General features: G+C 35.4%; 1 pseudogene; it reads left to right on the top strand.

Moving 5' to 3' along the window:
* The first annotated feature begins 207 nt into the window (after positions 1-207).
* LOC127153437 (major histocompatibility complex class I-related gene protein-like) lies at positions 208-17,583 on the top strand (annotated as a pseudogene).
* Positions 17,584-27,548: the final 9,965 nt, after the last annotated feature.

Below are 27,548 nucleotides of genomic sequence, written 5' to 3'. Positions count from 1 at the left end.
GTTGCAGCCTGGAATTAAAACCACACCATACTGGTTTTGTCTGGCCAGAGGAGAACTTGCCCCCCAACTGAGCCTGGATTCAAGAGATTTTACACCAGTCATGTCCAAAAAGACACGAAAGAGAAATCAGTGCTCAGCTTAGTACTTGTGCCCTCTCTGAGAGGCGGCTTTCTGAAAACTTTCTCATACGCACAAAATTATGTAAAAATGCCTGTTCTGGTGAGTATTCATGTAAACACAGTCGATTATGTCTTAAGTAAGTGTAAACAGCTGAGAAAGAAAACGCATGTGCCAGTATATTAGATCCGTGCATTATATCTTAAAGTTGTTCTTAGGGTTTTTACAACAACAACAAATCTTAACTATCTAATTTAGTTTTATCTTTGAATAATTAAACTTGGCTCTCAAAATGAATATAGCAATAGAAGCCGCATGGTGTTTAAATAAAAGATTTCTGTCAGCAAGACCTTTAGCTACTTTCATGTGTTACTCTGTGTTGCTTTAGTTTTATTAATGATAAATTAGCATTTACTTCCAAATTTGTATTTTTCTTGTTAATTTTTGTAGTAATTTTATTGTGTGCATTTGTCATTTTATTATTTTTGTTGTCGTTTATTTTTTTATAATATTGCTATTTTTTTTTTTTTTTTAATGTATTTCCAGTACTTCAGCGTTAATTTAGTTAATTTTCAAGGCAATATTTAACATTTTCAAGTTTTCAATTAATTTTTATATTATATTTATTATTAATTTTGTTTTATTTCAGCTTTATTTTAATTAACAGAAATGTTTTAAATAGTTTTAGTTATTGATAATATTCCTGGTTAAAATGACATGTTTATCTATGCTTATATAGTGTCGCATAATATACTGATACTAAAATGTATCACGATACCCTGCTTCTAAAAATGGTACAATTTATCATTTTACTAGTACCAGTACTTTGAGAATGACATTGTTTTAATAAGAGCTGTATTTCCTGAATTGTGTCAAGTTGCGACAACAGGGCATGTGTGTGTTCAGCACTCTGCTTCCACTCCCTGCATGAACACTGGACAAACTTCATCTGTGCATTGCTACAATGAAGTGCATTGCTCTAAAATTGCTATAAAATCAAAGCTGTATGTCTGTCCATGTCATGTTCCAAATTTGAAGTTGATATCACAAAAACTGAGCTTGCAAAAATGTTTCAAATTATCCACTGGTGATGCAATATAAAGACCATTTTAACAGGATGACTTTTGATGCATTTCAGTGATGCCTAATTAGTGACTAATTTTTTTGTGCATTTCCAGAGTCCAGTCTAAATGATTGACTGCCAACTAGCCAAACCTAAAAACTAGCCTAGGACTTGTCAGCAACATGTTAAAACATGGTAGTAATGTGCTAAATCATGTTAGAAACATGCTCAAACATGTTAACTGTTTGCTAAATCATGCTAGAAACATTGAAACGTTAGCTGTGTGTTAAATCAAACAAACAACATGCCAAAACATGTCAGCAAAAGTGTTAAAACATGCTATCAATGTGTTAAATCATGCTAAATACATGTTAGCAATCATGCTAGCATCATGCAAACATGTTATAAACATGCTTGAAAAATGTTAAACGTGTTAGAAACAAGCTAGCAAACATGCTAAGACTTAGCAACTACATAGCAACACCTTAACAAACACCCATAACCCCTTAGCAAGCATTCAGAACAACCTAAACCAAACTTTATCTAGTTTATGATGAAACTGGGAAAAAAGGTTGATGTGAAATTAAAAGAAAAAACTGAATGACTTAAACAGTAATTTGATTCGTGCCACTCTGCGTGGTTTTGAACTGTTTTTTCTTGTTGTTTTAACTGTGTTTCTTGTTGTTTGTTCAGGATCGCACACCTTTATCACAATTTACACTGAAATAAATGGACGGACGATTGCAGGAATCCCAGAGATTTCTTCTGTAACTGTATTGGATGGACGACAGATTGATTATTATGACAGTGAGATCAAGAAGCTGATTCCCAGACGGGACTGGATGAAGGAGTTTGCATCTGGAGACAAATGGAAAGAATATACTGAGATCAGAGAACGAGTACAGCAGAACAACACAATTGTAACAATTGTAATACAATTGTAATGGAGCAATTCAATCACTTACATGATAAGTTAAAATACTTTACACTACATTTTTAAATGTCAAAGAATTATCTTATATGTTAAAAAAGAGCAGATGTTATGGTACCTCCTTTTCTTCTTCAGGTGTTCATACATATCAGAGGATGTATGGATGTGAATGGTATGATTGGAATCCAGGCTCATACGGGTTTGATCAGCACGGTTATGATGGAGAGGATTTTATCTCACTAGATGTGAATCAACTCAGATACACCGCATCTGTACAGCAGGGATCAATAACAGCCAACACGTGGAATAATGACAGAGCCCAGCTTGAATTTCTACGACAATACTACAGACACAATTGTGTTTACTGGATAAAATATTTCTTGACATTATGGAAAGCGGATTTAGAGATAAGAGGTAGTGTGTCTTCAAAAAATTCACTTTGTTCAACAAGTAGATCAAATTATATTTGTGCTTCTCTTTTTTTATGGATTGCTTCATTACAACAGAATGTACGTAGATGCATAAATTTAACCAATCTCTTCTGAAGTATTAAGTATTTTAATCACATTTATTACATCTTTTGTTAGCTCCAGAAGTGTCTCTGTTACAGAAGGATTCCTCCTCTCCAGTGGTGTGTCATGCCACAGGTTTATACCCATCAGGAATGACTATCAGCTGGTTAATAAATGGACAGGATCACGATGAGGATGTGGAACTTGGGGAGCTACTACCAAATGAGGATGGAACCTTCCAGAGGACATCTACCCTCAATGTTCCTCCAGACGAGTGGAAGGGACCAGTATGTTTGTGAGGTGCAGCACCAGGCAAAGAGCATCCAGAAGTTTCTACAGTACTACAGAACTACAGTAAGTTGTTAAAGGGATAGTTCACAAAAATGAACATTTCCTGCTCACTTACTCACCCTCATGAAAACAGTAAAGAAGATTTTTAGTTGAAAGCATCATGCTTGGTTATTCATAAAATGGCTGCTTTTGTCTTTTTTTTCTTACTGCTGTTTTAGTTTTTAATCTCCCTGTAACGTGAACACTGAGGCGGTGTAGAATCCAATTGCAGAAGTTTATTATAAACAACAGCAATCATACACGATGAAACAGGCAAAGGGTCAATAACCGGAGAAGCAGTCCAAAACGTAAACGTAATCCAAACAGCAGAGAGTTTAAACAGGCAGTGGGTCAAATACCAAGCAGACAGTCCATGAAAGCAACCGTAACAATAGGGAAATCCAAGGAGCGATAGTCAAAGGGCAGAAAAGGGTCAAACCTTGAAAACAGTCCAAACATGCAAACAATCCAACAGGGGTAATCCGTGAAATCAAGAGTCCATAAACAAAGCAAGGTCGCAACAGGTAATCCAACAGAGTAATAATAAACGCTTGGTAAGGCAGGTGAAACTGGCAATACTTCGCAAAGGTGTGAGCACATGGTGAGTCCTTATATACTGCCAAACAGGAAGTGACAGTAGAAGCAGCAGAGGGAGCATGCAGGCAGTACTGGGGTGAGGGCTCCCTCTGCTGGCTTGGCGTTACAGAATCCCCCCCCCTAGGAGCGACTCCTGGCGCTCAAACAACAGTCCAGGTGGGTGGGGGAACAGAGGCAAAACAGGGGGTGGGATGGAGGGCCAGGTCCATGTAGAGCAGGTGGGCCTAGATCGTGGAGCAGGGACAGACAGTGAAGCACTGGAGGACCTGGACCATGGAGTAGTGGCAGACAGTGAAGCACAGGAGGACCTGGGCCATGGAGCAGTGGCAGACAGTGAAGCACTGGAGGACCTGGACCATGGAGCAGTGGCAGACAGTGAAGCACTGGAGGACCTGGGCCGCGGTGCTGTGGCAGACAGTAGAAACCTGGAGGACCTGGGCCGTGGAGCGACAGCAGACCGTGAAATACTGACGTGCCTGGGCCGCAGAGCAATGACAGACAGTGGAACACTGGAGGTCCTGGGCCGTGAAGCAGTAGCAGACCATGAAGTACTGGAAGGCCAGGGCCGTGGCACAATGGCAGAGTAGGGAACCATGGTGGGGCAGGCAGAGCAGACAGAACAGGAGGCCATAGCGAGGCAGGCAGAGCAGGCAGAGCAGGAAGCCATGGCGAGGCAGGCAGAGCAGGCGTAGCAGGGAGCCATTGCAGGGCAGGCAGAGCGGTGTGCAAATGAATGATTTCTTTGGCCTTCTTGATAGCGACATGGCGGGCAGAGAGTTCATGATAGGACGCCGCCCCCATAGGAGGATCTACAGCTTGCGCTGACACCTCTGGGGGCATGGGCGCAGATGCTTGGGCAGGTGTGGTAGGGCAATTATAAATGGCCTTCATGGCCGTGACTGGACAGGCAGAGAGTCCGTGGGGAAACGCCGCCCCTTGAGGAGATTCTGCAGCCGGAGCTGCCACTTCTGGGGGCATTGGCGCAGAGTCCTTAACAGAGGAGGCCTCTGACGTAGACTCGTGGACAGACGAGGCCTCTGGCGCAGACTTGTGGACAGGTGAGGCCTCTAGAGCAGACTCGTGGACAGACGAGGCCTCTGGAGCAGACTCATGGACAGACGAGGCCTCTGGAGCACAGTGTGCAGCCCACACACTGAAAATGGCTATGGCCATTACAGGCAGCACAGTAGCTAGTGGGGTGTCTGTTGACCTTGTGGGTGCTGATGTTATGGGCTTGTGGCTTGTGAATGTGGGGTCTGCGTGGCTTGGGAGCGTGGGCTCTGCGTGGCTTGGGTTAGAAATGTTATAGGGGACCAGATGAGGATTTGGTAGGATAATAGCTTTTTGCCTTGAGTTAGGGAGACCTGCCGTGGCCGGACTTGACTCAGGGAGGCCTGCCGTGGCCGGACTTGACTCAGGGAGGCCTGCCGTGGCCGCACTTGACTCAGGGAGGCCTGCCGTGGCCGCACTTGACTTGGGAAGAACAGCGGTGACTTGACCTGGCTCGTGCAGTCCAGCTGTGACTTGACTTGGCTTGTGAAGGTCAACTGTGACTTGACTTAGCTCAGGGACAATAGCAGCAACTTGACTTGGCTCATGAAGATCTGCTGTAACCTGGCTTGACTCAGGAACGACATGGCTTGACTCAGGAACGACATGGCTTGACTCAGGAACGACATGGCTTGACTCAGGAACGACATGGCTTGACTCAGGAACGACATGGCTTGACTCAGGAACGACAGCTGTGACTTGGCTCGACTCGTGGGGAACCACAGCTGTGACTTGGCTCGACTCGTGGGGAACCACAGCTGTGACTTGGCTCGACTCGTGGGGAACCACAGCTGTGACTTGGCTCGACTCGTGGGGAACCACAGCTGTGACTTGGCTCGACTCGTGGGGAACCACAGCTGTGACTTGGCTCGACTCGTGGGGAACCACAGCTGTGACTTGGCATGACTCGTGGAGAACAGCTGTAACTTGGCTTGATTCATGGGGAACAACTATGTCCTTGCTTGACTCATGGAGAACAACAGCTGTATCTTGGCTTGGTTCGTGGAATACAGCTGTGACTTGGCTTGGTTCATGGGGAACAGCAGCGTTGGCTTGACTTGACTCTGTTGCTTGACTTGACTCTGTTGCTTGACTTGACTCTGAAGCTTGGCCGGGCTCTGAAGCTTGGCCGGGCTCTGAAGCTTGGCCGGGCTCTGAAGCTTGGCCGGGCTCTGTAGCTTGGCCGGGCTCTGTAGCTTGGCCGGACGCTGTAGCTTGGCCGGACGCTGTAGCTTGGCCGGACGCTGTAGCTGGACTTGACCCTGGAACTGGACTTGACTTGGAAGCCTGACTGGACTTGGAAACTTGACTTGACCCTGGAACTCGACTTGACTTGGAAGCCTGACTGGACTTGGAAACTTGACTTGACCCTGGAACTCGACTGGACTCGGAAGCTTTTGACCCTGGAGCAGCAACTGTGGCTTGACTTGGTTCTGCAGCTTGACTTGGTTCTGCAGCTTGACTTGGTTCTGCAGCTTGACTTGGTTCTGCAGCTTGACTTGGTTCTGCAGCTTGACTTGGTGCAGGAACAGTAGCTGTCATTTTAGCTGCCCATACAGCCATTAGGGGTGAGTCCAGTACGTGTGCCATCATGAGGCGTGGCTTGGAGACAGCGATTACCTGGTGGAGTGGCTCTGGGATGGCAGCCATCTTGTGAACTGGCTTGGGGAAGGCAGCCATCTTGTAGATTGGCTCTGGGACGGTGGTCATCTTGTGAACAGGTTTGGGAATGGCGGCCATCTTGTGAGTAAACTCTGGCGTGGCGGCAGCCATCTTGCGTGCAGACTCTGGCGTGGCGGCAGCCATCCTGCGTGCAGACTCTGGCGTGGCGGCAGCCATCTTGCGTGCAGACTCTGGCGTGGCGGCAGCCATGGCGTGAGCAGGCCCTGGAGCGGCAGGCATGGCGTGAGCAGGCCCTGGAGCGGCAGGCATGGCGTGAGCAGGCCCTGGAGCGGCAGGCATGGCGTGAGCAGGCCCTGGAGCAGGCTTTGGCTTGGTGGATGTGGCTTGAACAGGCTTTGGCTTGGCAGGCATGACGTGCACAGGCTGTGGTGTGGTGGTTACTGCGGGATTGCGGGGTCCCTCGTCCACAATCCCAACAGTGTATGGTGATCCGCTTAGGAGCAAAGCATGATCGATATATTCCTCCAGTGACCAACAAATTTTTCCCCCTGGCAGACTTGAACTAATGGGCTCGTTCAAACCGAAACGAAAAAAGTCCTTTAGTGCCACATCATTAAAATCTACTTGATAACACAGTCCACAAAAATCCTCGACATACTCCTCTATGGACCGGTCGCCTTGACGAAGGCAGATGAGACGGGATACTGCTGGGTTCATGATTCTGGTTGTGTGTGCGCTGTAACTTCTGCTGGCTTCAGGGGAGGCGAAGTATTCTGTAACGTGAACACTGAGGCGGTGTAGAATCCAATTGCAGAAGTTTATTATAAACAACAGCAATCATACACGATGAAACAGGCAAAGGGTCAATAACCGGAGAAGCAGTCCAAAACGTAAACGTAATCCAAACAGCAGAGAGTTTAAACAGGCAGTGGGTCAAATACCAAGCAGACAGTCCATGAAAGCAACCGTAACAATAGGGAAATCCAAGGAGCGATAGTCAAAGGGCAGAAAAGGGTCAAACCTTGAAAACAGTCCAAACGTGCAAACAATCCAACAGGGGTAATCCGTGAAATCAAGAGTCCATAAACAAAGCAAGGTCGCAACAGGTAATCCAACAGAGTAATAATAAACGCTTGGTAAGGCAGGTGAAACTGGCAATACTTCGCAAAGGTGTGAGCACATGGTGAGTCCTTATATACTGCCAAACAGGAAGTGACAGTAGAAGCAGCAGAGGGAGCATGCAGGCAGTACTGGGGTGAGGGCTCCCTCTGCTGGCTTGGCGTTACACTCCCATGCTTCAATGTAAACTTATTTCAGTGTACTGACAAGGCAACATTTATTTTTGTTTATTTCAACTTTTCAACTATTATTTATATTAACTATTCATTTTGCTGCTTCTTCTTCTCCTTCTTCTGTTTCTTCCACTTCTTCTATGGCATCCCATCAAACCGCTTGCGGGAAAGTTATGATTTGGCACACAGATAGAGAACAGCCTCAACATTAACTATATGGAGTCTCTAACTCAAACTCTCCACTTGCCCAAAATTTTACTCAATTTTATACTAATAACTTTTGAACAGTAAGGTCTAGAAGGAAAATCTTGTTTCTTCTGAGTCCTTGGCACATGCAGATTCAAATGAACTTCAAAATGTAAAAAAGCGTAAAGGCTTATTTTTTTTTTTTTTCGCTATTTTTTATAGTTTATAAAAACTTACTTTTTTTAACTTGTCCTAGATGGCTTGTCTGATTTTCATCAAATTTGGCTTAGATCATCTTCAGATCATTTGGCAAAAAGTTGTGGAAAGAAAGTCGATTGGTCAAACTGTTCCAAAATAACGCGTGAACAAATTTGCCGAAAGAGCATGCAAAAAAGGATGTGAGGCTACATCTCTGCAATGGTTTGGCATATTGACACCACACTTGGTGCGTGTTATAACAATCATGACCTGAGGCTACCTGCACAGCACAGCGCCACCTAGTTGTCAGGAGATGTGAAAAATGGCTAATTTTGCTTATAGTAATGCAACAAATCTGAATTGTTTGTCCAAAAATCGCAAAACTGGTCTTTTTAGATTCGGAGGAGCATGCTAAGTCGAACCATACCTACATACATGAACGCATTGGCGTATTGTTAAAAAAACTCAGTATAGCGTGTTAAGCTTTTTTTTTAAATTAATATTTTATCTCAGTTAATAAGCTGCTAAAGTAGGATATTAGAGGTTATTACAAATAAAACTAAAATAACTTAAATTGTTAGCTTGATGTTACAAAACAACCAATGAGATGGGAATAACTTGGAATTGTTAGGAATGAACTTGATGTAGCAAGAATAAAATGACAATCAACTAACCTGCGGCCAGTTGCATAAACTCAGCCGTTACAAGATTGTGTCTGAAATTACCCACATACCCTATATAGGACATTGAGGGCACAATCATTTGTAGTTGTGTCGGAAACCACAGTGGACGTCGAGTGCACTCATTCAGTCCCATAATGCACCACAATATCAAGCAAACAACCAATGTACACTCAACAGCTTAAGAATACCCATAATGCTAAATGAATTTCCACATCTCACCAGAAGATGCTACATAATTTGTCAAGATTAAATGATATATCACAATGCTTTATTATTATCTGTCACGCACCGCACCTCAGTGGCTCTCTCCGACCGTCACCAGCGGGAACCTTCGCCCGAGTTTTAACGTTCCCACCCGGACTCATTTCACTCACGTACCTAGGACTGATCACCGGCCCAGGTGTTGCTCATTATCTCCCCTTTATAAGCGGGAGGTTCGATCGGGATCTTCACGAAGTCTTGTTTGCCCCGGCTGCAATTCTGAGCGTTCATTCCTATCTGTGGATTTATTGTGTATTACCTGGACTGTTTATTCCGATTGTGATTCTTGCTGCCTGCCCCGACCGTCTGCCTGTATATTGACCTGAGTTTTGCCTGTCCTACGTTGTTCTGTTTGCTGTTACCAATTTCGCCTGTCTGACTACGAATAAACTGCTTGCATATGGATCCGCCTGCCTCTGACTCTGCGTCACATTATCATTATTAATATGACCAGTGGTTTTTTATTATTTGTGACCGCAGACCACAAAACCAGTCATAAGTGTCAATTTTTTGAACTTGAGATAAATATTGAGAAAATCACCTTTAAAGTTGTCCAAATGAAGTTCTTAGCAATGCATATTCCTAATCAAAAAATACATTTTGATATATTTACAGTAGGAAATTTACAAAATTTTTTCATGGAACATGATCTTTACTTAATATCCTATGATTTTTCGCATAAAAAAAAAAAAAATCGATAATTTTGACCCATGCAATGCATTTTTGGCTATTGCTACAAATATACCCGTACTACTTAAGACTGGTTTTGTGGTCCAGGGTGATTTTGTGTACAAGTTTTACCGCCACACCGCTAGCAGACGTTTTAGTTGACTACCTATTCTACATCCTTTATGTTTCTCCAGACAATTGGAAGATGAACCAGTATGTTTGTGTAGCGGAGCACAAGGGAAACACCATCGAGTACATCTGGAGTGAGAATGTGATCAAGAATAACGACAGTAAGTTGCTAATAGTGCAATAGTGTTTTTATGCTTATATTTTAGGTGAACGATCTCTTTATTGTACAAAGTAGTGATTAAAAACGTCTTTGTTTGCTTGTTTTTAAACAGTGTAATTCAAAATATCCCCTTTTAATTGCTATGACAATTACTTCGCAGAAACCAAAGTGTGAGCAGACAATCTGTTAAAAAAAAGCCTACCTGGAATCTTCAGGATGTGGTAGAACAGATGATATCTAGAATGCATGCGTGGCCAAAACGCGTTTGTTTTTTTTTTTTTCAAAAAAAAAAAAAAAAAAAAATGTTCTGTAATTTTTTAAATTGTACTTTTAAATTTGTAAGGGCTTTTATTATAATTTGTAAAAGAGCTTTTGATTTAAAATGTAAAAAAAAAAATAATAATAATAATAATAATAAATGAAAATTTAGTGTAGTTTGTGCAGTTTTCTTTGTTTTTTAATTAAAATGGTTGTACAAAACCATATAAAGCTGATAAAGCTGTATCTTCTGATTAAAGTAAATTAATTAATTAATTAATTAAATTACCAGACCTGAGTTTTGTTCATGCATTTACAATGGTATTAATAAATATTATAGCTGTCATGTTGATTGGTGAATTTCTGTTGCATTTGTCTTTTACCTATAAGCCTCTGAAACATCAAACCCGGATGTGATGGTGAGTAAATGATTAAGTTTTTATTTTGGGTGCACTGTTCCTTTAAATACTACACACCACTAGACTACATTTATAACTTTTATTAGTCGTCATTCTACTCTGTTTGTTGCTCAACTCTGTTAGTTGACACTAGCATTGTGTGTAGCAATAATATTTAGTTATTTATTTAGCTTGGAAAGTCCCCAGTGACTCAACTTACCTTGGTGTACTAAGTCGTTTTTTCCCCTTTTAAGATCTGTTGTCTTTTTTTTAAAGGTCTCTCGCTATTCCTTCAGTGTCTTTCAGAAAATTAAACTCTTGTGTTTCAGATGATAAACCCCTAAATCGTGTGATTTTCCGCCTCACGGGGCCGGCGTGTCCGCCGCTGAAATATTGTTCTTGCTAATGAAAATGAAGAGACACTCCACACGTGATGCGCTTTTTGGCGCGCGCGGCACCGTGAAGCTTCGGGATGAATATAAACTGGTTTCACCGTGTGTTTTGGCTCACCTCCTCTGCCCTCTTGTTTGAAACAGCTAGGGTCTCTCTCTCTCTCTCTCTCTCTCTCTCTCTCTCTCTCTCTCTCTCTTTCCCAGCAGGTTTATTCTCGTTCTCGGGGGCCCGAGCGCTTGCAGCGCGATTCCAGCGGCCATTAGCTCGACGAGAGGCAGTGAAGATGAGCGCGCTGGCGGGTAAGCACACACACGCGCGCGTGCGCTCCCGCTCCCGCTGCTCGCCGCGGGTTCCATCCGAGACTCGCTGAAGATTTCCAAGCCCAAATTACATCTTCAGTTCCTCTCATCCAGCGGCCTGCAAACAATCCTGCGGCTCCAGGAGCTTAACAATGTCATCTCTGACCTCTGGAGAACAACCACTTACACTCTCGTGCCTGTGCTTCCTCAGCACAACAGTTTAGCTGTTCACTTCTGTCCTGTTATGCATTTTGGCAGACGTTTTAGATAGAAACTAGGGATTTTTTTTCTGCTTATTTGAACTCTGGTTGCCAGAGTGCAATGTTGTGGATCTAAGGTATTGTTGTAGGCTGTTGCTAGGGTCCTTAGTATAGTTAGGGATTGCTGTACAGCTGGAAGAGTTGTAATAAATATTTTTTTACCCACCTAATTAACATGCGGTTGCCAGGGTGTTGCTAGGTTTTATGTGTGATTATATAGGTGGTTGCTACTTTGTGGGGTTGTAGTGTGTTCTTAGTTGTCAGGGCATTGCTATACAGTTGTTAGGGTGGTAAAAGTGGTTGCTATGGCATTACTGGGGTTTGTGGGTGGTTAAATTGGTTGTTGCTAGGGTCTTCTATGTTGTTAGGGGTTGCTATGCAGTTGGTAGTGTTATAACGGTTGCTAGGATGTTGCTATGTAATTGTTATGTTGTGGCTAGAATGTTGCTAGTGTGTTCTTAGTTGTCAGGGCATTGCTATGCAGTTGTTAGGGTGTTAAACGTGGTTGTTAGGGTAGTACTAGATTGTTTCTAAGGTGTTATGGTTTGTTGTCAAGGAATAGTTATGCAGTTTGGGTTTTATGGGTGGCTACTTAGGTGGTTGCTAGGGTGGTATGTAATTGCTACATTGTGCCTAGGTTGTATCTAGGGGGTACTTAGTTGTCAGGGTATCACTATACAGTTGTTAGGGTGATAAAAGTGGTTACTAGGGTATTATTATGTTTTATGGTTTGTTGTCGAAGAATTTGATGTTTGGGTTTTATGGGTAGTTACATTGGCAGAGTGTTATATTGGTTGCTAGAAAATTATTAGGTGGTTGATATGGTGTTAAAAGTGGTTACTGTTACTAGGTGGTTTTCCAGGTGTTGTGTTGTTACCAAGGAATATCTAGAATGTAATTGCTACGTTGTGGCTAGGACGTTGCTAGGGTGTTATCAAATCATTGCTGTCTAGTTGCTAGGGTGTTAAAAGTGGTTGTTATGGCATTACTAGCTGCTTTCCTATGTGTTCTGGTTCGTTGTCAAGGAATAGCTATGCAGTTTGGGTATATGAGTGGTTACATAGGTGGCTGCTAGAATGCTATGTAATTACTAGATTGTGGCTAGGATGTATCTAGGGGTTTCTTAGTTGTCAGGGCATTGCTATGCAGTTATTATGGTGTAAAAGTGGTTGCTAGGTGGTTTCTAAGGTGTTATGGTTTGTTGCCAAGGAATAGTTATGCACTTTTGGTTTTATGGGTGATTACATAGATGGTTGCTGTGGCCTTCTGTATAGAAAGGTGTTGCTATGGAATTGGCAGAGTGTTATAATAGATGCTAGAGTTTTGCAAAACTATATAATTGATTTGTTGCCGAGGATTTTCAAGGATGTTGCAGTTCAGGTTTTATGGGTAGTTAAATAGGTGGTTGTTAGGGTCTTTAGTATTGTTAGGGGTTGCTATGAATCAGTAAGTGTTGCTATGTTGTTGGCACAGTGTTACCGTGATTGCTAGGATGTTGCTAGGACATTCGCCACAATGATATTCTTAATTGCATTGCTATGGCATTAAAACTGGTTGCTATGGTATTACTGAGTTGTTTCTAAAGTATTCTGGATAGTTGCCAAAGAGTAGCTTTCCAGTTAGTAAGATTATGGGTGATTGCTAGGCAGCTGCTAGATTGTTACTATGTGATGGCTACAGTGTTTGGTATGATAGCTACTGTGTTGCTAAGATTTCTGGATTGTTGTCAGGGCATTGCTATGCAGTTGCTAAGGTGTTAGTGGAGGTTGCTAGGTTGTTACTTTAAGGATGTTCTGCATTTAACGCCCGTAAAAGTATAAGTAGGTGGTTTATAAGGTCACCTGGGCTGTTTCTGAGGGTTTATTTGGTGGTTGCTAGGCAGGGCTAGAGTGGTTGAGATGTTGCTGTGTGATTGCTATGGTTTTTGACACTGTGGCTAGAACATTGCTAGGGTGCTTTTGGTTGTCAGGGCACTGCTATGAAGTTGCTAGGGCATTTCTAGGTTGTTCTGTATTGGTGTAATGGTGCTTTTTGCTATGAAGTTGCTAGGGTGTTATGGGTGGTTGCTAGGATATTATAACTGTAGGTGTTTTGGGCTGTTGTTGAGTAATTGTTATCTGGTTAGTAGGGTTTTACAGGTAGCTAAACATTTCTACAGTGCTTTATAGAGTTACTAAGGCATTGCTAGGCAGTTGGTAAGATGTTGTCGGTGGTTGCTAGGGTGTTAATATGTGGTATCTAGGTGTTTGTAAGAAGTTAGAAGTTCATGGGTGGTTGCTAGGCGGTTGCTGGGGTGTTTGCTAGGATGTTGCTATGTGATTATGTTGCTAGGGCATTTCTAGGGTGTTCTGAATTGGTGTAATGGTGCTTTTTGCTATGAAGTTGCTAGGGTGATATGATGGTTGCTAAGGTATTACAACTGTAGGTGTTTTGGACTGTTGTTGAGTAATTGTTATCCAATTAGTGGGGTTTTATAGGTAGCTAAACATTTCAACAGTGCTCTCTAGTTACTAAGGCATTGCTAGGCGGTAGGTAAGATGTTGTGGGCGCTTGCTAGGGTGGTTGCTAGGTGTTTGTAAGAAGTTAGAGGTTCATGGGTGGTTGCTAGGCAGTTGCTGGGGTGTTTGTGGTGGTTGCTAGGATGTTGCTATGTGCTTGTGTTGCTAGGGCATTTCTAGGGTGTTCTGTATTGGTGTAACAGTGCTCCTTCAATGTAAGTCTATTGGACTTCGTCAGATTTCGATTGTGCAGCAGGATAATTTGAGGCATTGTTCATTCGGTGGCTCAGATGGTGAGCTGAAGTCTAATAGACTAATTCATTTTGTACAAATTGAAGCTGAAATTGAGTCATTCTGAAAAACCTCACAATGATCACAATATAAAATGACACCGATTCTGCTACGAGCTGAACTCAATCCGCTCTCGTGTCATCACACAGCCGTAATTTGATTGGGTGTGAAGTGTTTTTGACACATCCGGACTTAAAAGCTGTCGTGGTCACTGATTGGCTGTCAGCACCTGTAGAGTTATAACAGGAAGAGGAAATCAGGACTCTTAATGAACAACCTGGTGATGGCCTCAAATCCATGTGTGAAAACAACACTGTATGTGTTTCATTGGACTAGATACGTATTATAAACTATATGGGTTTTAATGCTACCGTATATAATTGTAGCCACACTCACCTTTGTAATAAAATTACATTCAAATAATATTTTAAAGCTACATTTTATGGTATTTTCACAATGTTTCAGGACTAGTAGTGACTCTGAACAACTACCGAGGTTTACGTAATAGACCAGAGAGAACGAGATGATGATGAAGGACCACAGGCTTCTCTACGGTGGGCGTATTTGATTAATTTGATTTATGATTTCAGTGACCAAACGGTCATTAAACGCATGTTCATTACCTAGGAGCCCATGAACAGATTGCAAGGCCGTAAACCGCCGTCAAAAGCCATTTGCGAAGAGGACGAGAGATTAAACGTGAAGAAGAACGGCAGAATTGTGCCAACGGCTGGTATATATAGATCTTCACCCCACAACATGTATTATGAATCCAGACAAATGGGCTTTTGCTGTCTCTGCTGTACAGATGAGTTCATAAACCCTTGTTCAGCTGTGAAACAACAGCCTCGTGTGTGTTTGCGAGCTTTAAACAGGGAAAGAAGATCATGAGATGCTCTGGTGATAGCAAATGAAGAAAGACACAACATTTGGTTTGAGGTGAACTAGTCTTTCAAAAGTAGATTTTTGAATTTATTTTTCCACCGGCTTTCGGTTCCTCCATTTGTTATGATTTGGCAGCTTTCAGAAACAATTCCTTGTTGGTTTCAATGTAACTCCTGATGATTATGTTGTTTCAAATCCAAACTTAATGTTCCAAACATTTTGTTGTTTTCGTTTTTGTAGTAAAATTACATTAGAATGGTGATTTGAAATGTATTTATGACTTAAATGTTCAGCAACTTTACCACATCGAACCTATAAGCATAAATTTTCACTGTTTAATTTAAATGTGCAAATTTTTACTTTAAATACAAATTAAAATGTTCCAGAAACTTAAAACGCTAAAAAACTTTTTAGTAAAATTACGTTAGAATGATGTTTTGAAATGCATTGACTATAATGCCTACTAATAATGCTACATCAAACATATAAACAAATGCATTTTTAGTTTTCTTTAATGTTTAATTTAAATATGCATATTGTTACTATAAATCGAAATAAAACATTACAGAAACATTGCTGTTTTGTTTGAGTTAAGTTGAAACGAACAAGGATTTGTTTAAATGTATATCAGCTTTACCACATCAAACTTAGAAACATAATTTTTCATAATTTAATGTAAAGTTTTTTACTTTAAATACAAATAAAATGTTCCAGAAACATTTTTGACTATAATGTTCAACTTTACCATATCAAACCTGTAAACAAATGCATTTTTGCTTACTTTAATGTTCAGTTACTTTAAAGCCAAATGAAACAATCCTGAAATATTGTTGTTTGCTTGTTTTTTAAGTAAAATTACATTAGAATAATGATTTGAAATGTATTTATGATGTAAATGTTTAACAACTTTACCATACCATACTTATAAACATATACATTTTTTAAAATGTTTTAATGTAATGTTTAATTTAAATGTGTATATTTTTACTTTAAATACAAATTAATTTTTGTAGTAAAATTAGAGTAGAAGGTTTTGAAATGTATGACTTTACCATTTTAAATGTATAAACAAATGCATTTTTGTTTACTTTAATGTTTAATTCAAATGTACAGATTGCTACTGTAAAGCCAATTGAAACTATCCCTAAACTTTATTTGTTGCTTTGTAGTAAAATTACATTAGAATGATGATTTGAAATGCATTTATGACTTAAATGTTTAACAACTTTACCACACCAAGCCTAATAACATACCTTTTCACTGTTTAATTGAAATGTGTAGATTGTTAAATACAACTGAAATGTTGCTGTTTGTTTTGTAGTAAAATTACATTAGGATGTTTTAAAATGTATTTATGACTTAGGGTTAGGGTTAACATTATCACATCAAACCTGTAGAAAAAGCATTTTATTTTTCTTAAATGCTCCTAAATTTCTTAAAAATAAATGTGCAGATTTTTATTATAAATCCAAATTAAACGTGCCAAAAACATTGTGTTATTTTTTTTAAATAAATTATGTTAAAATGATGATTTGAAACCACATCAAAACTATAAACAAATTAACAGCGATTAATTTAACATTTACTTTAAATGTGCAGATTATTACTTTAAAGACAAATGAAATGTTCCAGAAACCTTTGCCCCTTTTTTGTTTGTTTGTTTGTTTGTTTGTTTTTGGTAGTATAATTACAGTAGAATGTTTTGAAATGCATTTATAACTAAAATGCCTGACTTCACCACATCAAACCTATAAACAAATGCATTTGTTTCCTTTACTGTTTAATTCAGATGTGCAGATTGTTATTATAATGCCAAATGAAAGGTTGCAGAAAATACATCAGAACAATGATTTGAAATGTATTTGTGATGTAAATATTTAACAACTTAACCACATCAAAACTACAAACATACACGTTTACTGTTTAATTTAACATGTAATTTAAACGTTACTTACAAATTAAATGTTACAAAAACGTCGCTATTTTTTTCTGTAGTAAAATAGCAGTAGAATGACGTTTTGACTTGAATGTTAAACAACTCACATCACATCAAACCTAAAAACATACATTTTCACTGTTCAGTTTAAATGTACAGATTGATAACAGCCCTAAGTGTGTATTCATGAGTTTCAAACCGGCAAAGAATATGTTATGACAGCTCTGGTGTCCCCGAATGAATAAAGACTCCTTCAGTTACCTCCAGGAAGCACAAAACAGACACCAAGGTGAGTAAATAAATACACGACAGTCGTTTTAAGGTGAAATAAAAGAGCATTTTTAGATTTATTTTCCCACCCGGACCATCGGCTCCTCCATTCGTTATGATTTGGCGGCTTTCAAAAGCGATTCCTGGTCGGTTTCAGCTTAACTCCTGCTGACTCGCGCCATTACGCCGCGGCGTTTCCGGTCGGAGAGAGTACAGCGGGTAAACGCGACCTCTGCTTGTTTTCCCTCAGAGCATAAGCGCGGGAAGATGAAGTGGACGTGTCGTCCCGTGTAGCCGCGCTAATATGTGAGGATGCTTCTGCCGGGCCTTTTGTCTTGTTTTTTCCTAAGTAAGAGCGGGATGCTGAGAGGAAATACATCACAGCTCCAATAAATGTGATATATTTGTAGATATAGAGGTATTTGTCAAAACAACGTCAACCGAAGCAGCTTCAGCAGAGGTGGCCATGTTGTTCAAGTCCGTTTAAAACTATGAGGCTGACTGGAAGCCATTATTTCATTATTTATTTAATAGAAAAGTCATATTTTTATTTTTGATTTCAGTTTATTTAAAGGGTAAAATATGACCTACACACGTTTTTTTATGACATTCACCCATTTTGTGAGAATAACTGGTTTGATTTATGTTGTTGGTCACCAGTTATGTTGTTTTGCTGATGGTGTTTCTGGTTTTCTGTAGATGCGCTTTGTAATCTGGACCCTTCGTAGCTCCATGACTAGATGACAAGCCGCGACAAAACTCTAAAGTTTGTAAGTCAATCCCCGACATCTGCCATCAAACAAACAAACGCGCGCACACACATACGCGGGTAAACAAACTGCCATGAGGGCGAGCAGGGCGACTGATGACAATAGATGAATCAACATGGAAATTAGAGAGGAAATCAGAGAGCACAAATCATCTCCTCTGAGAAACAGAGACGGGATGAAATGAGATGAGAGAACAGAGAGAACCGTACATCTGAAACCAGAGAATAGTAACAGCTCCATTCACTTCCTGTCTGTGAGAAATGAGGTTTAGAGTCTCAAATCATAGTCGACAGACTATATAAGCTACATATCTTTTTATGTTAAGACAAGGTTGTCTTTAGTGATAATTCTAGTTTCCACATTTATATTATAAGATTTGAATATATACATTTTCCTATATATTTTTAAACATTTTATAATTTTCTGTGTATGTACATTTTTACGTAATTCTTTTGTTAAATGGATATAGTCTTTTTTTATACTTTTTAGATTTTTATAAACTTTATATTTAGTTTTAAATGCATTTTAAATATTTTATAGTAATGTTTTATTAGACATTTTATAATTGTACTTATATTAAACAACATTTTATAGTAAGATATTTTATTTAATTTTGTTTTTAAAAATATTTAAAAAATATTTTACATTTTGTATTTTTAATGCATTGCAAATATTGTATATTCGCACTTATGTACTTTTGTTTTTATGCTTTATATTTTATTCTTTATATTTTAGATATAATGTTATATTTTGTAAATGCATTTTAGATTTATATTTTTATTAGATACATATTTTTCATGATGATATTGTATACATTTATTTATTAATACATTTTATTTAATTTTGTTTTTAAAAATATATTTTACATTTTGTATTTTAATGCATTGTAAATATGTTATATTAATACTTATGAACGTTTGTTTTTAGACATTTTAGATATAATGTTATATTTTGTAAATGCATTTTAAATTGATATTGTTTTATTAGATGCATATTTTTCACAACAGTATTTTATATGAATATGTTAAGTTTTCATTGTATATATATTTTATTTATAATTATATATTTTATATTTTTAACATGCATTTTAAATATGTTATATTAATGTTTTATTAGACATTTTATAATGCTATATATATATATATATATATATATATAAACAAATCTTTATATGTTATTTTTTTAAACAATTTATAATATAACTTCAAATATTTTAATTTTGTTTTTAAAATATGTTTAAATACATTTTGTATTTTTAATGGATTGTAAATATTTTATATTGTTACGTATGTCCTTGTGTTTTTAGATATAATGTTATATTTTGTAAATGCATTTTAAATTTATATAGTTTTATTAAAACTATTTTTCAAAACAATATTTTATATGAATATTCTTGGTTTTAATTGTGTGTATTTTTTATTTATTTTATTCAATTTATATATATATATATATATATATTTTTTTTTTTTCATATTTAAGTGTGTGTGTGTGTGTATATATATATATGTATATATGTATATGTGTATATATGTATATGTGTATATATATATATATATATATATATATATATATATATATATACATATATACACGCACACACATTTTAACATACATTTTAAATATTTAATATGAATGTTTTATATAATTTCACATTTTTAATATAGTTTTAAATGCATGATATAATTTTGCATGTTTAATAATTTTGTAAATCTAGATTATTACTAAAGCTATATGTGTGTGTGTGTGTGTGTGTGTGTATGTATATATATATATATATACACACACATATATAAAGCAAACTTATTTCAGATCGTTGCCAAGGAAAGCCTGATTTCTTATCTAAAATTATATGGACATTTTAAAATAAATAAACACATACATGCATACATGAATAAAAGCAAAAACGTCTAGTATATCAGTAATGCTAAAATAATACTTAAACGCATAAACACAATGCATTTGAAATATTTTTAATATTTAATTTTTTTTTTTAGATATAATATTATATTGATTTTTAAATGCATTTTTTTGAGATGTAATTATAATAAATGATTTCTCATTAGTCTGTGTTGGTGAGAACAGTAGTTTGATGTGTTTTAGTTTAGTTTGCTGTGAGTTTGCTCATGTCATCTGTCTTTGTGTCTGTCAGGTGTTTGTGAGGAGACACACGTCTCGTTTCCTCTCAGATGTTTGTTAATGATCTGTGTTTGATTGGTTTTGTAGTCGCAGACGCTGAACGTCAGTGCGCCGAGGTCACGTCTCGTCCCGGATGAAGGTCCGTGTTCGTCCGTCGCCGTCTGACCCGCAGAACTTCGGCGAACACCTGAGAGCGACCCGGAGAAAAGCCTCATTAGGAGAACAAACGGCCCGCTGCACACTAATGAGCACAAATCCATTCCTGTGTTTCCTCTAATAACGGCTGAAGTCATTAACGCTCCGCTGAGACTCTTCCTCCGACGGGCCAAACGCTCCTCATCCTCTTCCTCACGATTAACAGGTGAACGCCTGCGCTTCACAATCAGCCTAAACAAAGAATGACCAGAAAATAAATATTTAATACACACCTCAGAATTCAGATTTTACAATTTGTAATTATACATATATTTTAAAAATATTTTTTAATATTTAAAAACTATATTTTAAAGTTTATTTTAAGTTTAGTAAAAAAATAGTAAATAAATATAATATTTATAATATAATATAGTATTTAATTTTTTGATATTGCTTTATTTAAAAAATATTATAATTTTAGTAATATTGATCAATATTAATATTGCAAATGTAGCTGTTTGTTGGTAATAGCCAATATTGTAATACACACCTCAGAATTCAGATTTTACAATTTGCAATTATAAATATATTTAAAAATATTAAAAATATTAAAAAGTTTATTGTAAGTTTAGTAAAAATGTACTAAATATTTTTAATATAATATTTAATGTTTTTGTTATTGTTGCTTCATTAAAAAATATTTTAATTATAGTCATTTTGATGCTATTTGTTGATCAATAGTGTATATTATCACATTTTGCTGTTGTTTAATTAAAGCAATGTTGGTCTCCTGTACATAAATTAGCACCGTAATTATAGCACTTAAAATATGTAATAAAAAATATTAATAATATTAATGATATTAATAAAATTATAATGAATTGGAAAAATAAATAAATAAGTAAATAAATAAATAAAAAATATTAATTATTGTAAAATACATATTGTAAAATGCAATGCATATGTAATATTTTATATATTTTAATATATATATATATATATATATATATATATATATATATATTATTTAATATTTATTTATATATTATAATATTTCTAATATTTACATAAATAAAAAGTAAGTAAATAAATAAATAAATAAATAATAAAATTATTAATTACTGTCAAATAATTAAATTGTAATAATTTTCATTAAACATGTTATTTGTAGTCATTTCAATCAATATTAATATTATAAATGTAGCTATTTGTTGATCATTACTGTGTTTTATCACCAATTTTGCCATCATTTATTTAAAGTCATGCTAGGCTCCTAAATTAGCACTGTAATTATGACACTTAAACATGTAATAAATAAAATAATAATAATAATAATATGAATTAAATAATATTTAATTGGGGCAATAAATAAATTAAATAATAAATAAAAAAATGTATTATTTTAAATAAAATACAGAACATAATATAATATAGCATAATATTAATAATTAAATAAATAAATAATAAACTGAAAAAGTACATTAAAATAAAATAATAATTATAGTAATAGTGTTCATTAAATATTTAATTTGTAGTCATTTTGATCAATAATAATATTATATATGTGTCTGTTTATTGATCACTGGTGTGTTTTATCATATATAGAGCATGTAGCTCTTATACATGAATTAGCGCTGTAATTATGCCACTTAAATATATAATAAATAAATGTTAATGCTAATGTGATTTGCTAAAGCCCATGTGAAGCGACGCTGATCTGAAATCTGTGACTGTAAGATCTGCCAGATGTTTCTCTGTTTCTATTTCACGCCGTTTACATTATGCGAAGAGCCGATGAATATTCAATCATCACTCAGAAGCATTATTAACCATTAAAAACTACAAATATCATTATCTGTGGCCGAGATCCAAACCACATCAGTGTTGAAGATAATGTAGGTCATTTACATGTTTAAACTGAACTAATTACATGATATATCCAATTTAATTAGTCAAATTAACACCATCTACATCAGTATTAAATAAATGAGTGCTGTTGCTTTACTTTGCTGCTTTTTCCAGATAAGACACGCCCACAACAACAGAACGTTTGATTGACTTACAAAGCGACCAATCAGAGTTTGTCGTGTCGTTTAGGGGCGTTTATCTAAAATGCTCACTTCAGTCATAAAGACTCAGTAGAGTCAGTTTTTCCAGTTTTTGGATTTGTTTGCTGGTTTGTCTCGGTCCGGCAGTTTTATGTGACTTGAATCCTCTGGGATGCAGAGAAAACTTATTTTTGGCTCTTTCGGACAAACAGTGATGAGTTGAAAAGTCAACAAATACTATGAGAGCTTCAGGTGTCCAAAACATGGGCATAAAAACAAATCAGGGTCATAAAAAAGGTCAAATTAATTGTTTAATACAAATAAAGCTCTTGACTGCGGCACTCATAATTAACACTAAAGATCATTTCTCATTTTTAAGGTAAATTTATTACTTATTAATGTGAAATTATATTACAGAAATGTATATTTTTAATTAATTTATTTATTTGATACATATTTAATATATTTTATTCTCTCAAAGCTGTGTATTGTAATGTTTGTTGTACCTAAACCACCATTTTAAGTACTTTAATGTCAAAAATGTTTATGAAGTTAATTACTTTTTAATTACGTACAATTCTTTTTAACTTAATAGTTAATTTACATTATTTTATGTATTTGTATTTAAGTGTTTATTACACCATAAACCTCCACTGTAAGTACTTAAATGTAAAAGTGATTCCGATTATAATTTTTTTATTATTAATGTGAAATTATTAAAATATATATATATATTCTATGTATTATATATATATATATATATATATATATATATATATATATATATGTAATATACATAGAATATATATAATTTTTTAAAATAATTTCACATTAATAATAAAAAAAAAAAAAAAAATATATATATATATATATATATATATAATTAATAAATAATAATAATGATATTATTTATTTATTATTTAAATTTATTCATGTAATATTTTATTATTTATGTGAAATTATATATATATATATATATATATATAGTTTATTTTGTTTTAGTACATTATTTTTAATTAGTTACTGATGTAAAATTTATTATAAAATAATAATTGATAATTATGTTATTGATTTATTATTTAAATGAATTCATACATTTTTTTTATTAATGTGAAATTATTTTTAAAAACAATATTTTATAAATGATATTAGTTGTTATTATTTAAATTAATTTGTTATTATTTATTTATTATTTTACAATAATAATTAATACATGATATTAGTTTTTTGATGTATATTAAATATTTCAGTCTCAAAAAAGTTTATTGAGCCATTGTAAGCACTTCAATGTAAAAATGATGATTTAATTCAATACATTATTTTAAAATAACTTATTTTTATTTTAAAAATAATAATTAATACATGATTTGATATATGTTAAAAATATTTTATTTTGTCAAATCTATATTTTAATTATTGAGCCATAAACCTCCATTGTAAGTACTTAAATGTAGAAATGATTATTTAATATAAGAAGTTATTTTAAATTAACTTAAATTTATTTTTCAAATAATAATTAATAAATGATTTGATATATATTTAAAATATTTCACTATGTCAGAACTATATTTTCATGTTTATAGACTTATAAACTTCCATTGCAAGTACTTTAATCAAATTTAAATTATTTTAAATTATTAAATTCTTTTGAAAATGTGTATTTTATTGTTTTATGCACCATTAAGGGGGAGAAACTCATATGGATGACTTTGACTCTCTCGCTCTCTCTTGCTCTCTCTCTCTCTCACACACACACACACACACACACAGCAGGTGACTTTGAAGTTGAAATAGCCGCAGACGATCTGGCAGCGGTTTGCGCTCTTGCGTTTGGCTCTAAACGCTCTGGGATGCTGCTTCTCTCTGTTGTGGGTATTTGGTTTCAGTTGAGAAAAAGTGTCCAATTAGGGAAGCCGCAGTATCGATCTGCAAAACGACTCAATCTCACACACACACACACATACACAGAGAGAGTTTAAAGGAGCTGCTCAGTTTGTCTTCATGCTCCTATTTACTGCTCACAAAAAACACTGTCAGAGCTTAAACACCAGACAGTGTGGGAATATTATGAGTTTTGCCACACATAATACCATGTCTTTTGTTTCTTTTTGATACTATGGCAAAATGTTTTTTATTACCATGAAAATATCTCGTCTCTTTATTCATTTTTGGTGTATTTTTAAAAAGTTTAACCCTCATTGTAAAATAAATAGGCTTGTTATAAAGCAAACAGCTCTGAATATGAGATCTCAACTGGATTAGAAGCAAATAAAAAATTATTAAATAAAAATATTTATTAGTAAATAAAATAATAATAATTGTCACACTTACGGCCAGACAACAGAACATCAAATTTTATATTTTGTCAGGTTTTTTTGTGTTTAATTTAATATTTCTGTTAATTGTTTTGTTATCGTTTACTTAAAAATCATTTTGGTCAATAGTAATATTATAAATGTAGCTTTTTTTATTGATTGCCAGTGTGTATTGATAATAGTATGAATATGGTAATATTTCTGTACAATTTATATAGATTTATTATGCTGTACATATAAAATAAAAAATTAATTAAAACATTTATAATATAGAAATTATTTATAGGCAAAAAATGTACATATTCACAATTTAATAATGTGTGCATATAAACTAAGTATGCATAAGTATTAGTATAGATTATTATTGAAGCCTGTTTCCACTGAATAAAAATGTAAAAAGGTTATTGTGACTTTTCTCACAGTTCTGACTTTTTTTTTTTTAGAATTGCATGATATAAACTCAACTGCGCAATTGCAAGTTATATAATCAGCAATGCATGATATAAACTCATAATAACAAAAAATAAAGTCATAAAGTTATAAACTCGCAGTTGCAAGGAAAAAAGTCAGAATTGCAAGATAGAAACTCACAATTCTGACTTTTTTTCTCACAGATGTGAGTTTATACCTTGCATATAGTTTATACCGTGAGTTTTTACTCAGAATTGTGAGATATAAACACGCAACTACAAGTTATAAATCAGAAATGCATGATATGAACTCGGAATCAGGAGAAATAAAGTCATAAAGATGTAAACTCGCAATTGCGAGGAAAAAAAGTGAATTGCGAGATAACTCACAATTCTGACTGTTTTCACGTAATTCTGACTTTTTTCTCACTATTGTGACATTATAACTCGCAATTGCAAGTTATAAAACCAGAGTTGCGTGAGTTGCACTGATTGAAAAACTCACAATTCAGATTTTTTTTCTTGCAAAATGCGAGTCTTGCAATGTTGACTCTTTTCTCAGAATTGTAAAATATAAATTTGCAATTGCAAGTTATAAAATCCAATTTTTTTCTCACAAATGTGAGTTTGTATCTTGCAATACTGACTTTTTTCATGCAATTCAATTTTTTTTTCCTTAGAATTGTGAGATATAAACAGATGCGTGTTAAAAATTCCGTGACAAACTCATAATTGCGAGAAATAAAGTCAGAATTGTGAGTTTGTAATCAGTGCAACTATTTCTTCCAATTACGAGTTTATATCTCGTAATTCTGACTTTTTCATGCAATTCAGACTTTTTTTTAGAATTTGAGATATAAACTCCCAATTGCGAGTTATAAAATCAGAATTGCTTGACATAAACTCATAATTGTCAGAAATAGTTGCACTGATTACGAACTCACAATTCTGACTTTTTTCTCGCAATTGTGAGTTTGTCTCACAATTCTGACTTTTTTCATACATTTCTGATATTTTTCTCAGAATTGTGACATTATAACTTGCAATTCTGAATTATAAAACCATAATTGCGCGAGTTGCACTGATTAAAAACTCACAATTCCGACTTTTTTTTCTCACAATTGCTAGTTTATGTCTCACAATTCTGACTTTTTTTTTCCTCAGAATTGTGACGTGATATAAACTCATTGATGTGAGCTATAAAATCATAATTGTGTGATATAAACTCGTAATTGCGAATAATAAAGTCAGAATTGCACTGATTACAGACTCACAGTTCTGACTTTTTTCTCGCAAATGTGAGCTTGTATTTCACAATTGTGACTTTTCTCGCAATTCTGACATTTTTCATGCGATTCAGATTTTTTTTCTTAGAATTATGAGATACAAACTTGCAGATGCGAGTTATAAAATTAGAATTGTGTGACAAACTCGCGTTTGCAAGTTATAAAATCCATTTTTTTCTCACAAATGTGAGTTTGTATTTTGCAATTATGACTTTTTTCACACAATTCTGACTTTGTTTCTCAGAATTGTGACATGAACTTGAGTTATAATATCAGAATTGCATGCTAATTGCGAGAAATAAAGTCAGAGTTGCACTGATTACAAACTCACAATTCTGACTTTTTTCTCACAAATGCAAGTTTGTGTTTTGCAATTCTGATTTTTTGTTCTCGCAATTGCGAGTTTATATCTCACAATTCTGACTTTTTCTCAGTATTGTGAAATATAAACTCGCAATTGCGAGTTATAAAATCCAATTTTTTATCAAATGCAACTTTGTATCTCACAATTCTGACTTTTTTCACACGATTCTGACATTTTTCATGTAATTCAGACTTTTTTCTAAGAATTGTGAGATATAAACCCACAGATGCGAGTTATAAAAGCAGAATTGTGTGATATAAATTCGTAATTGCAAGAAAAAAAAGTCAAAGTTGCACCGATTTAAAAACTCACAATTCTGACTTTTTCTCGCATTTACGAGTTTATACCTCGCAATTCTGACTTTTTATGCAGTTCTGACTTTTTGTCAGAATTTGAGATATAAACCCACAACTGAAAATTATATACTCTATTTTTTTGCGAATTTGTATCATGCTTTATCACGCAATTCTGACTTTCATTTCAGTAAGACAGTCTGAATTGTGAGATGTCAACTCGCAATTGTGAGGAAAAAAGTCAGAATTGTGAGATCAAAAATCGCAGTTACCACTTTTATTTTTTATTCAGTGGCGGAAACGGGCTTCCATAGATTATTGAATAATATAGGAATATGTTAACGTTCATTAACGACTGCACTCTCTTTGAAACACAAATTATTCAGCACCATGGTATATATGAAAGTACTATGGTATTGCTGCAGTACTTGTTTATAAAGATCTCCACCTAATCTGGCATCTGTCAGTTTTTCTCAGTATTAGCTTGTTTGTTCAGCTAGCA

Source organism: Labeo rohita, chromosome 22 (genome assembly GCF_022985175.1).
Source record: "Labeo rohita strain BAU-BD-2019 chromosome 22, IGBB_LRoh.1.0, whole genome shotgun sequence".
Classification (NCBI taxonomy): domain Eukaryota; kingdom Metazoa; phylum Chordata; class Actinopteri; order Cypriniformes; family Cyprinidae; genus Labeo; species Labeo rohita.
This window is presented reverse-complemented; position numbering and strand designations above follow the sequence as displayed.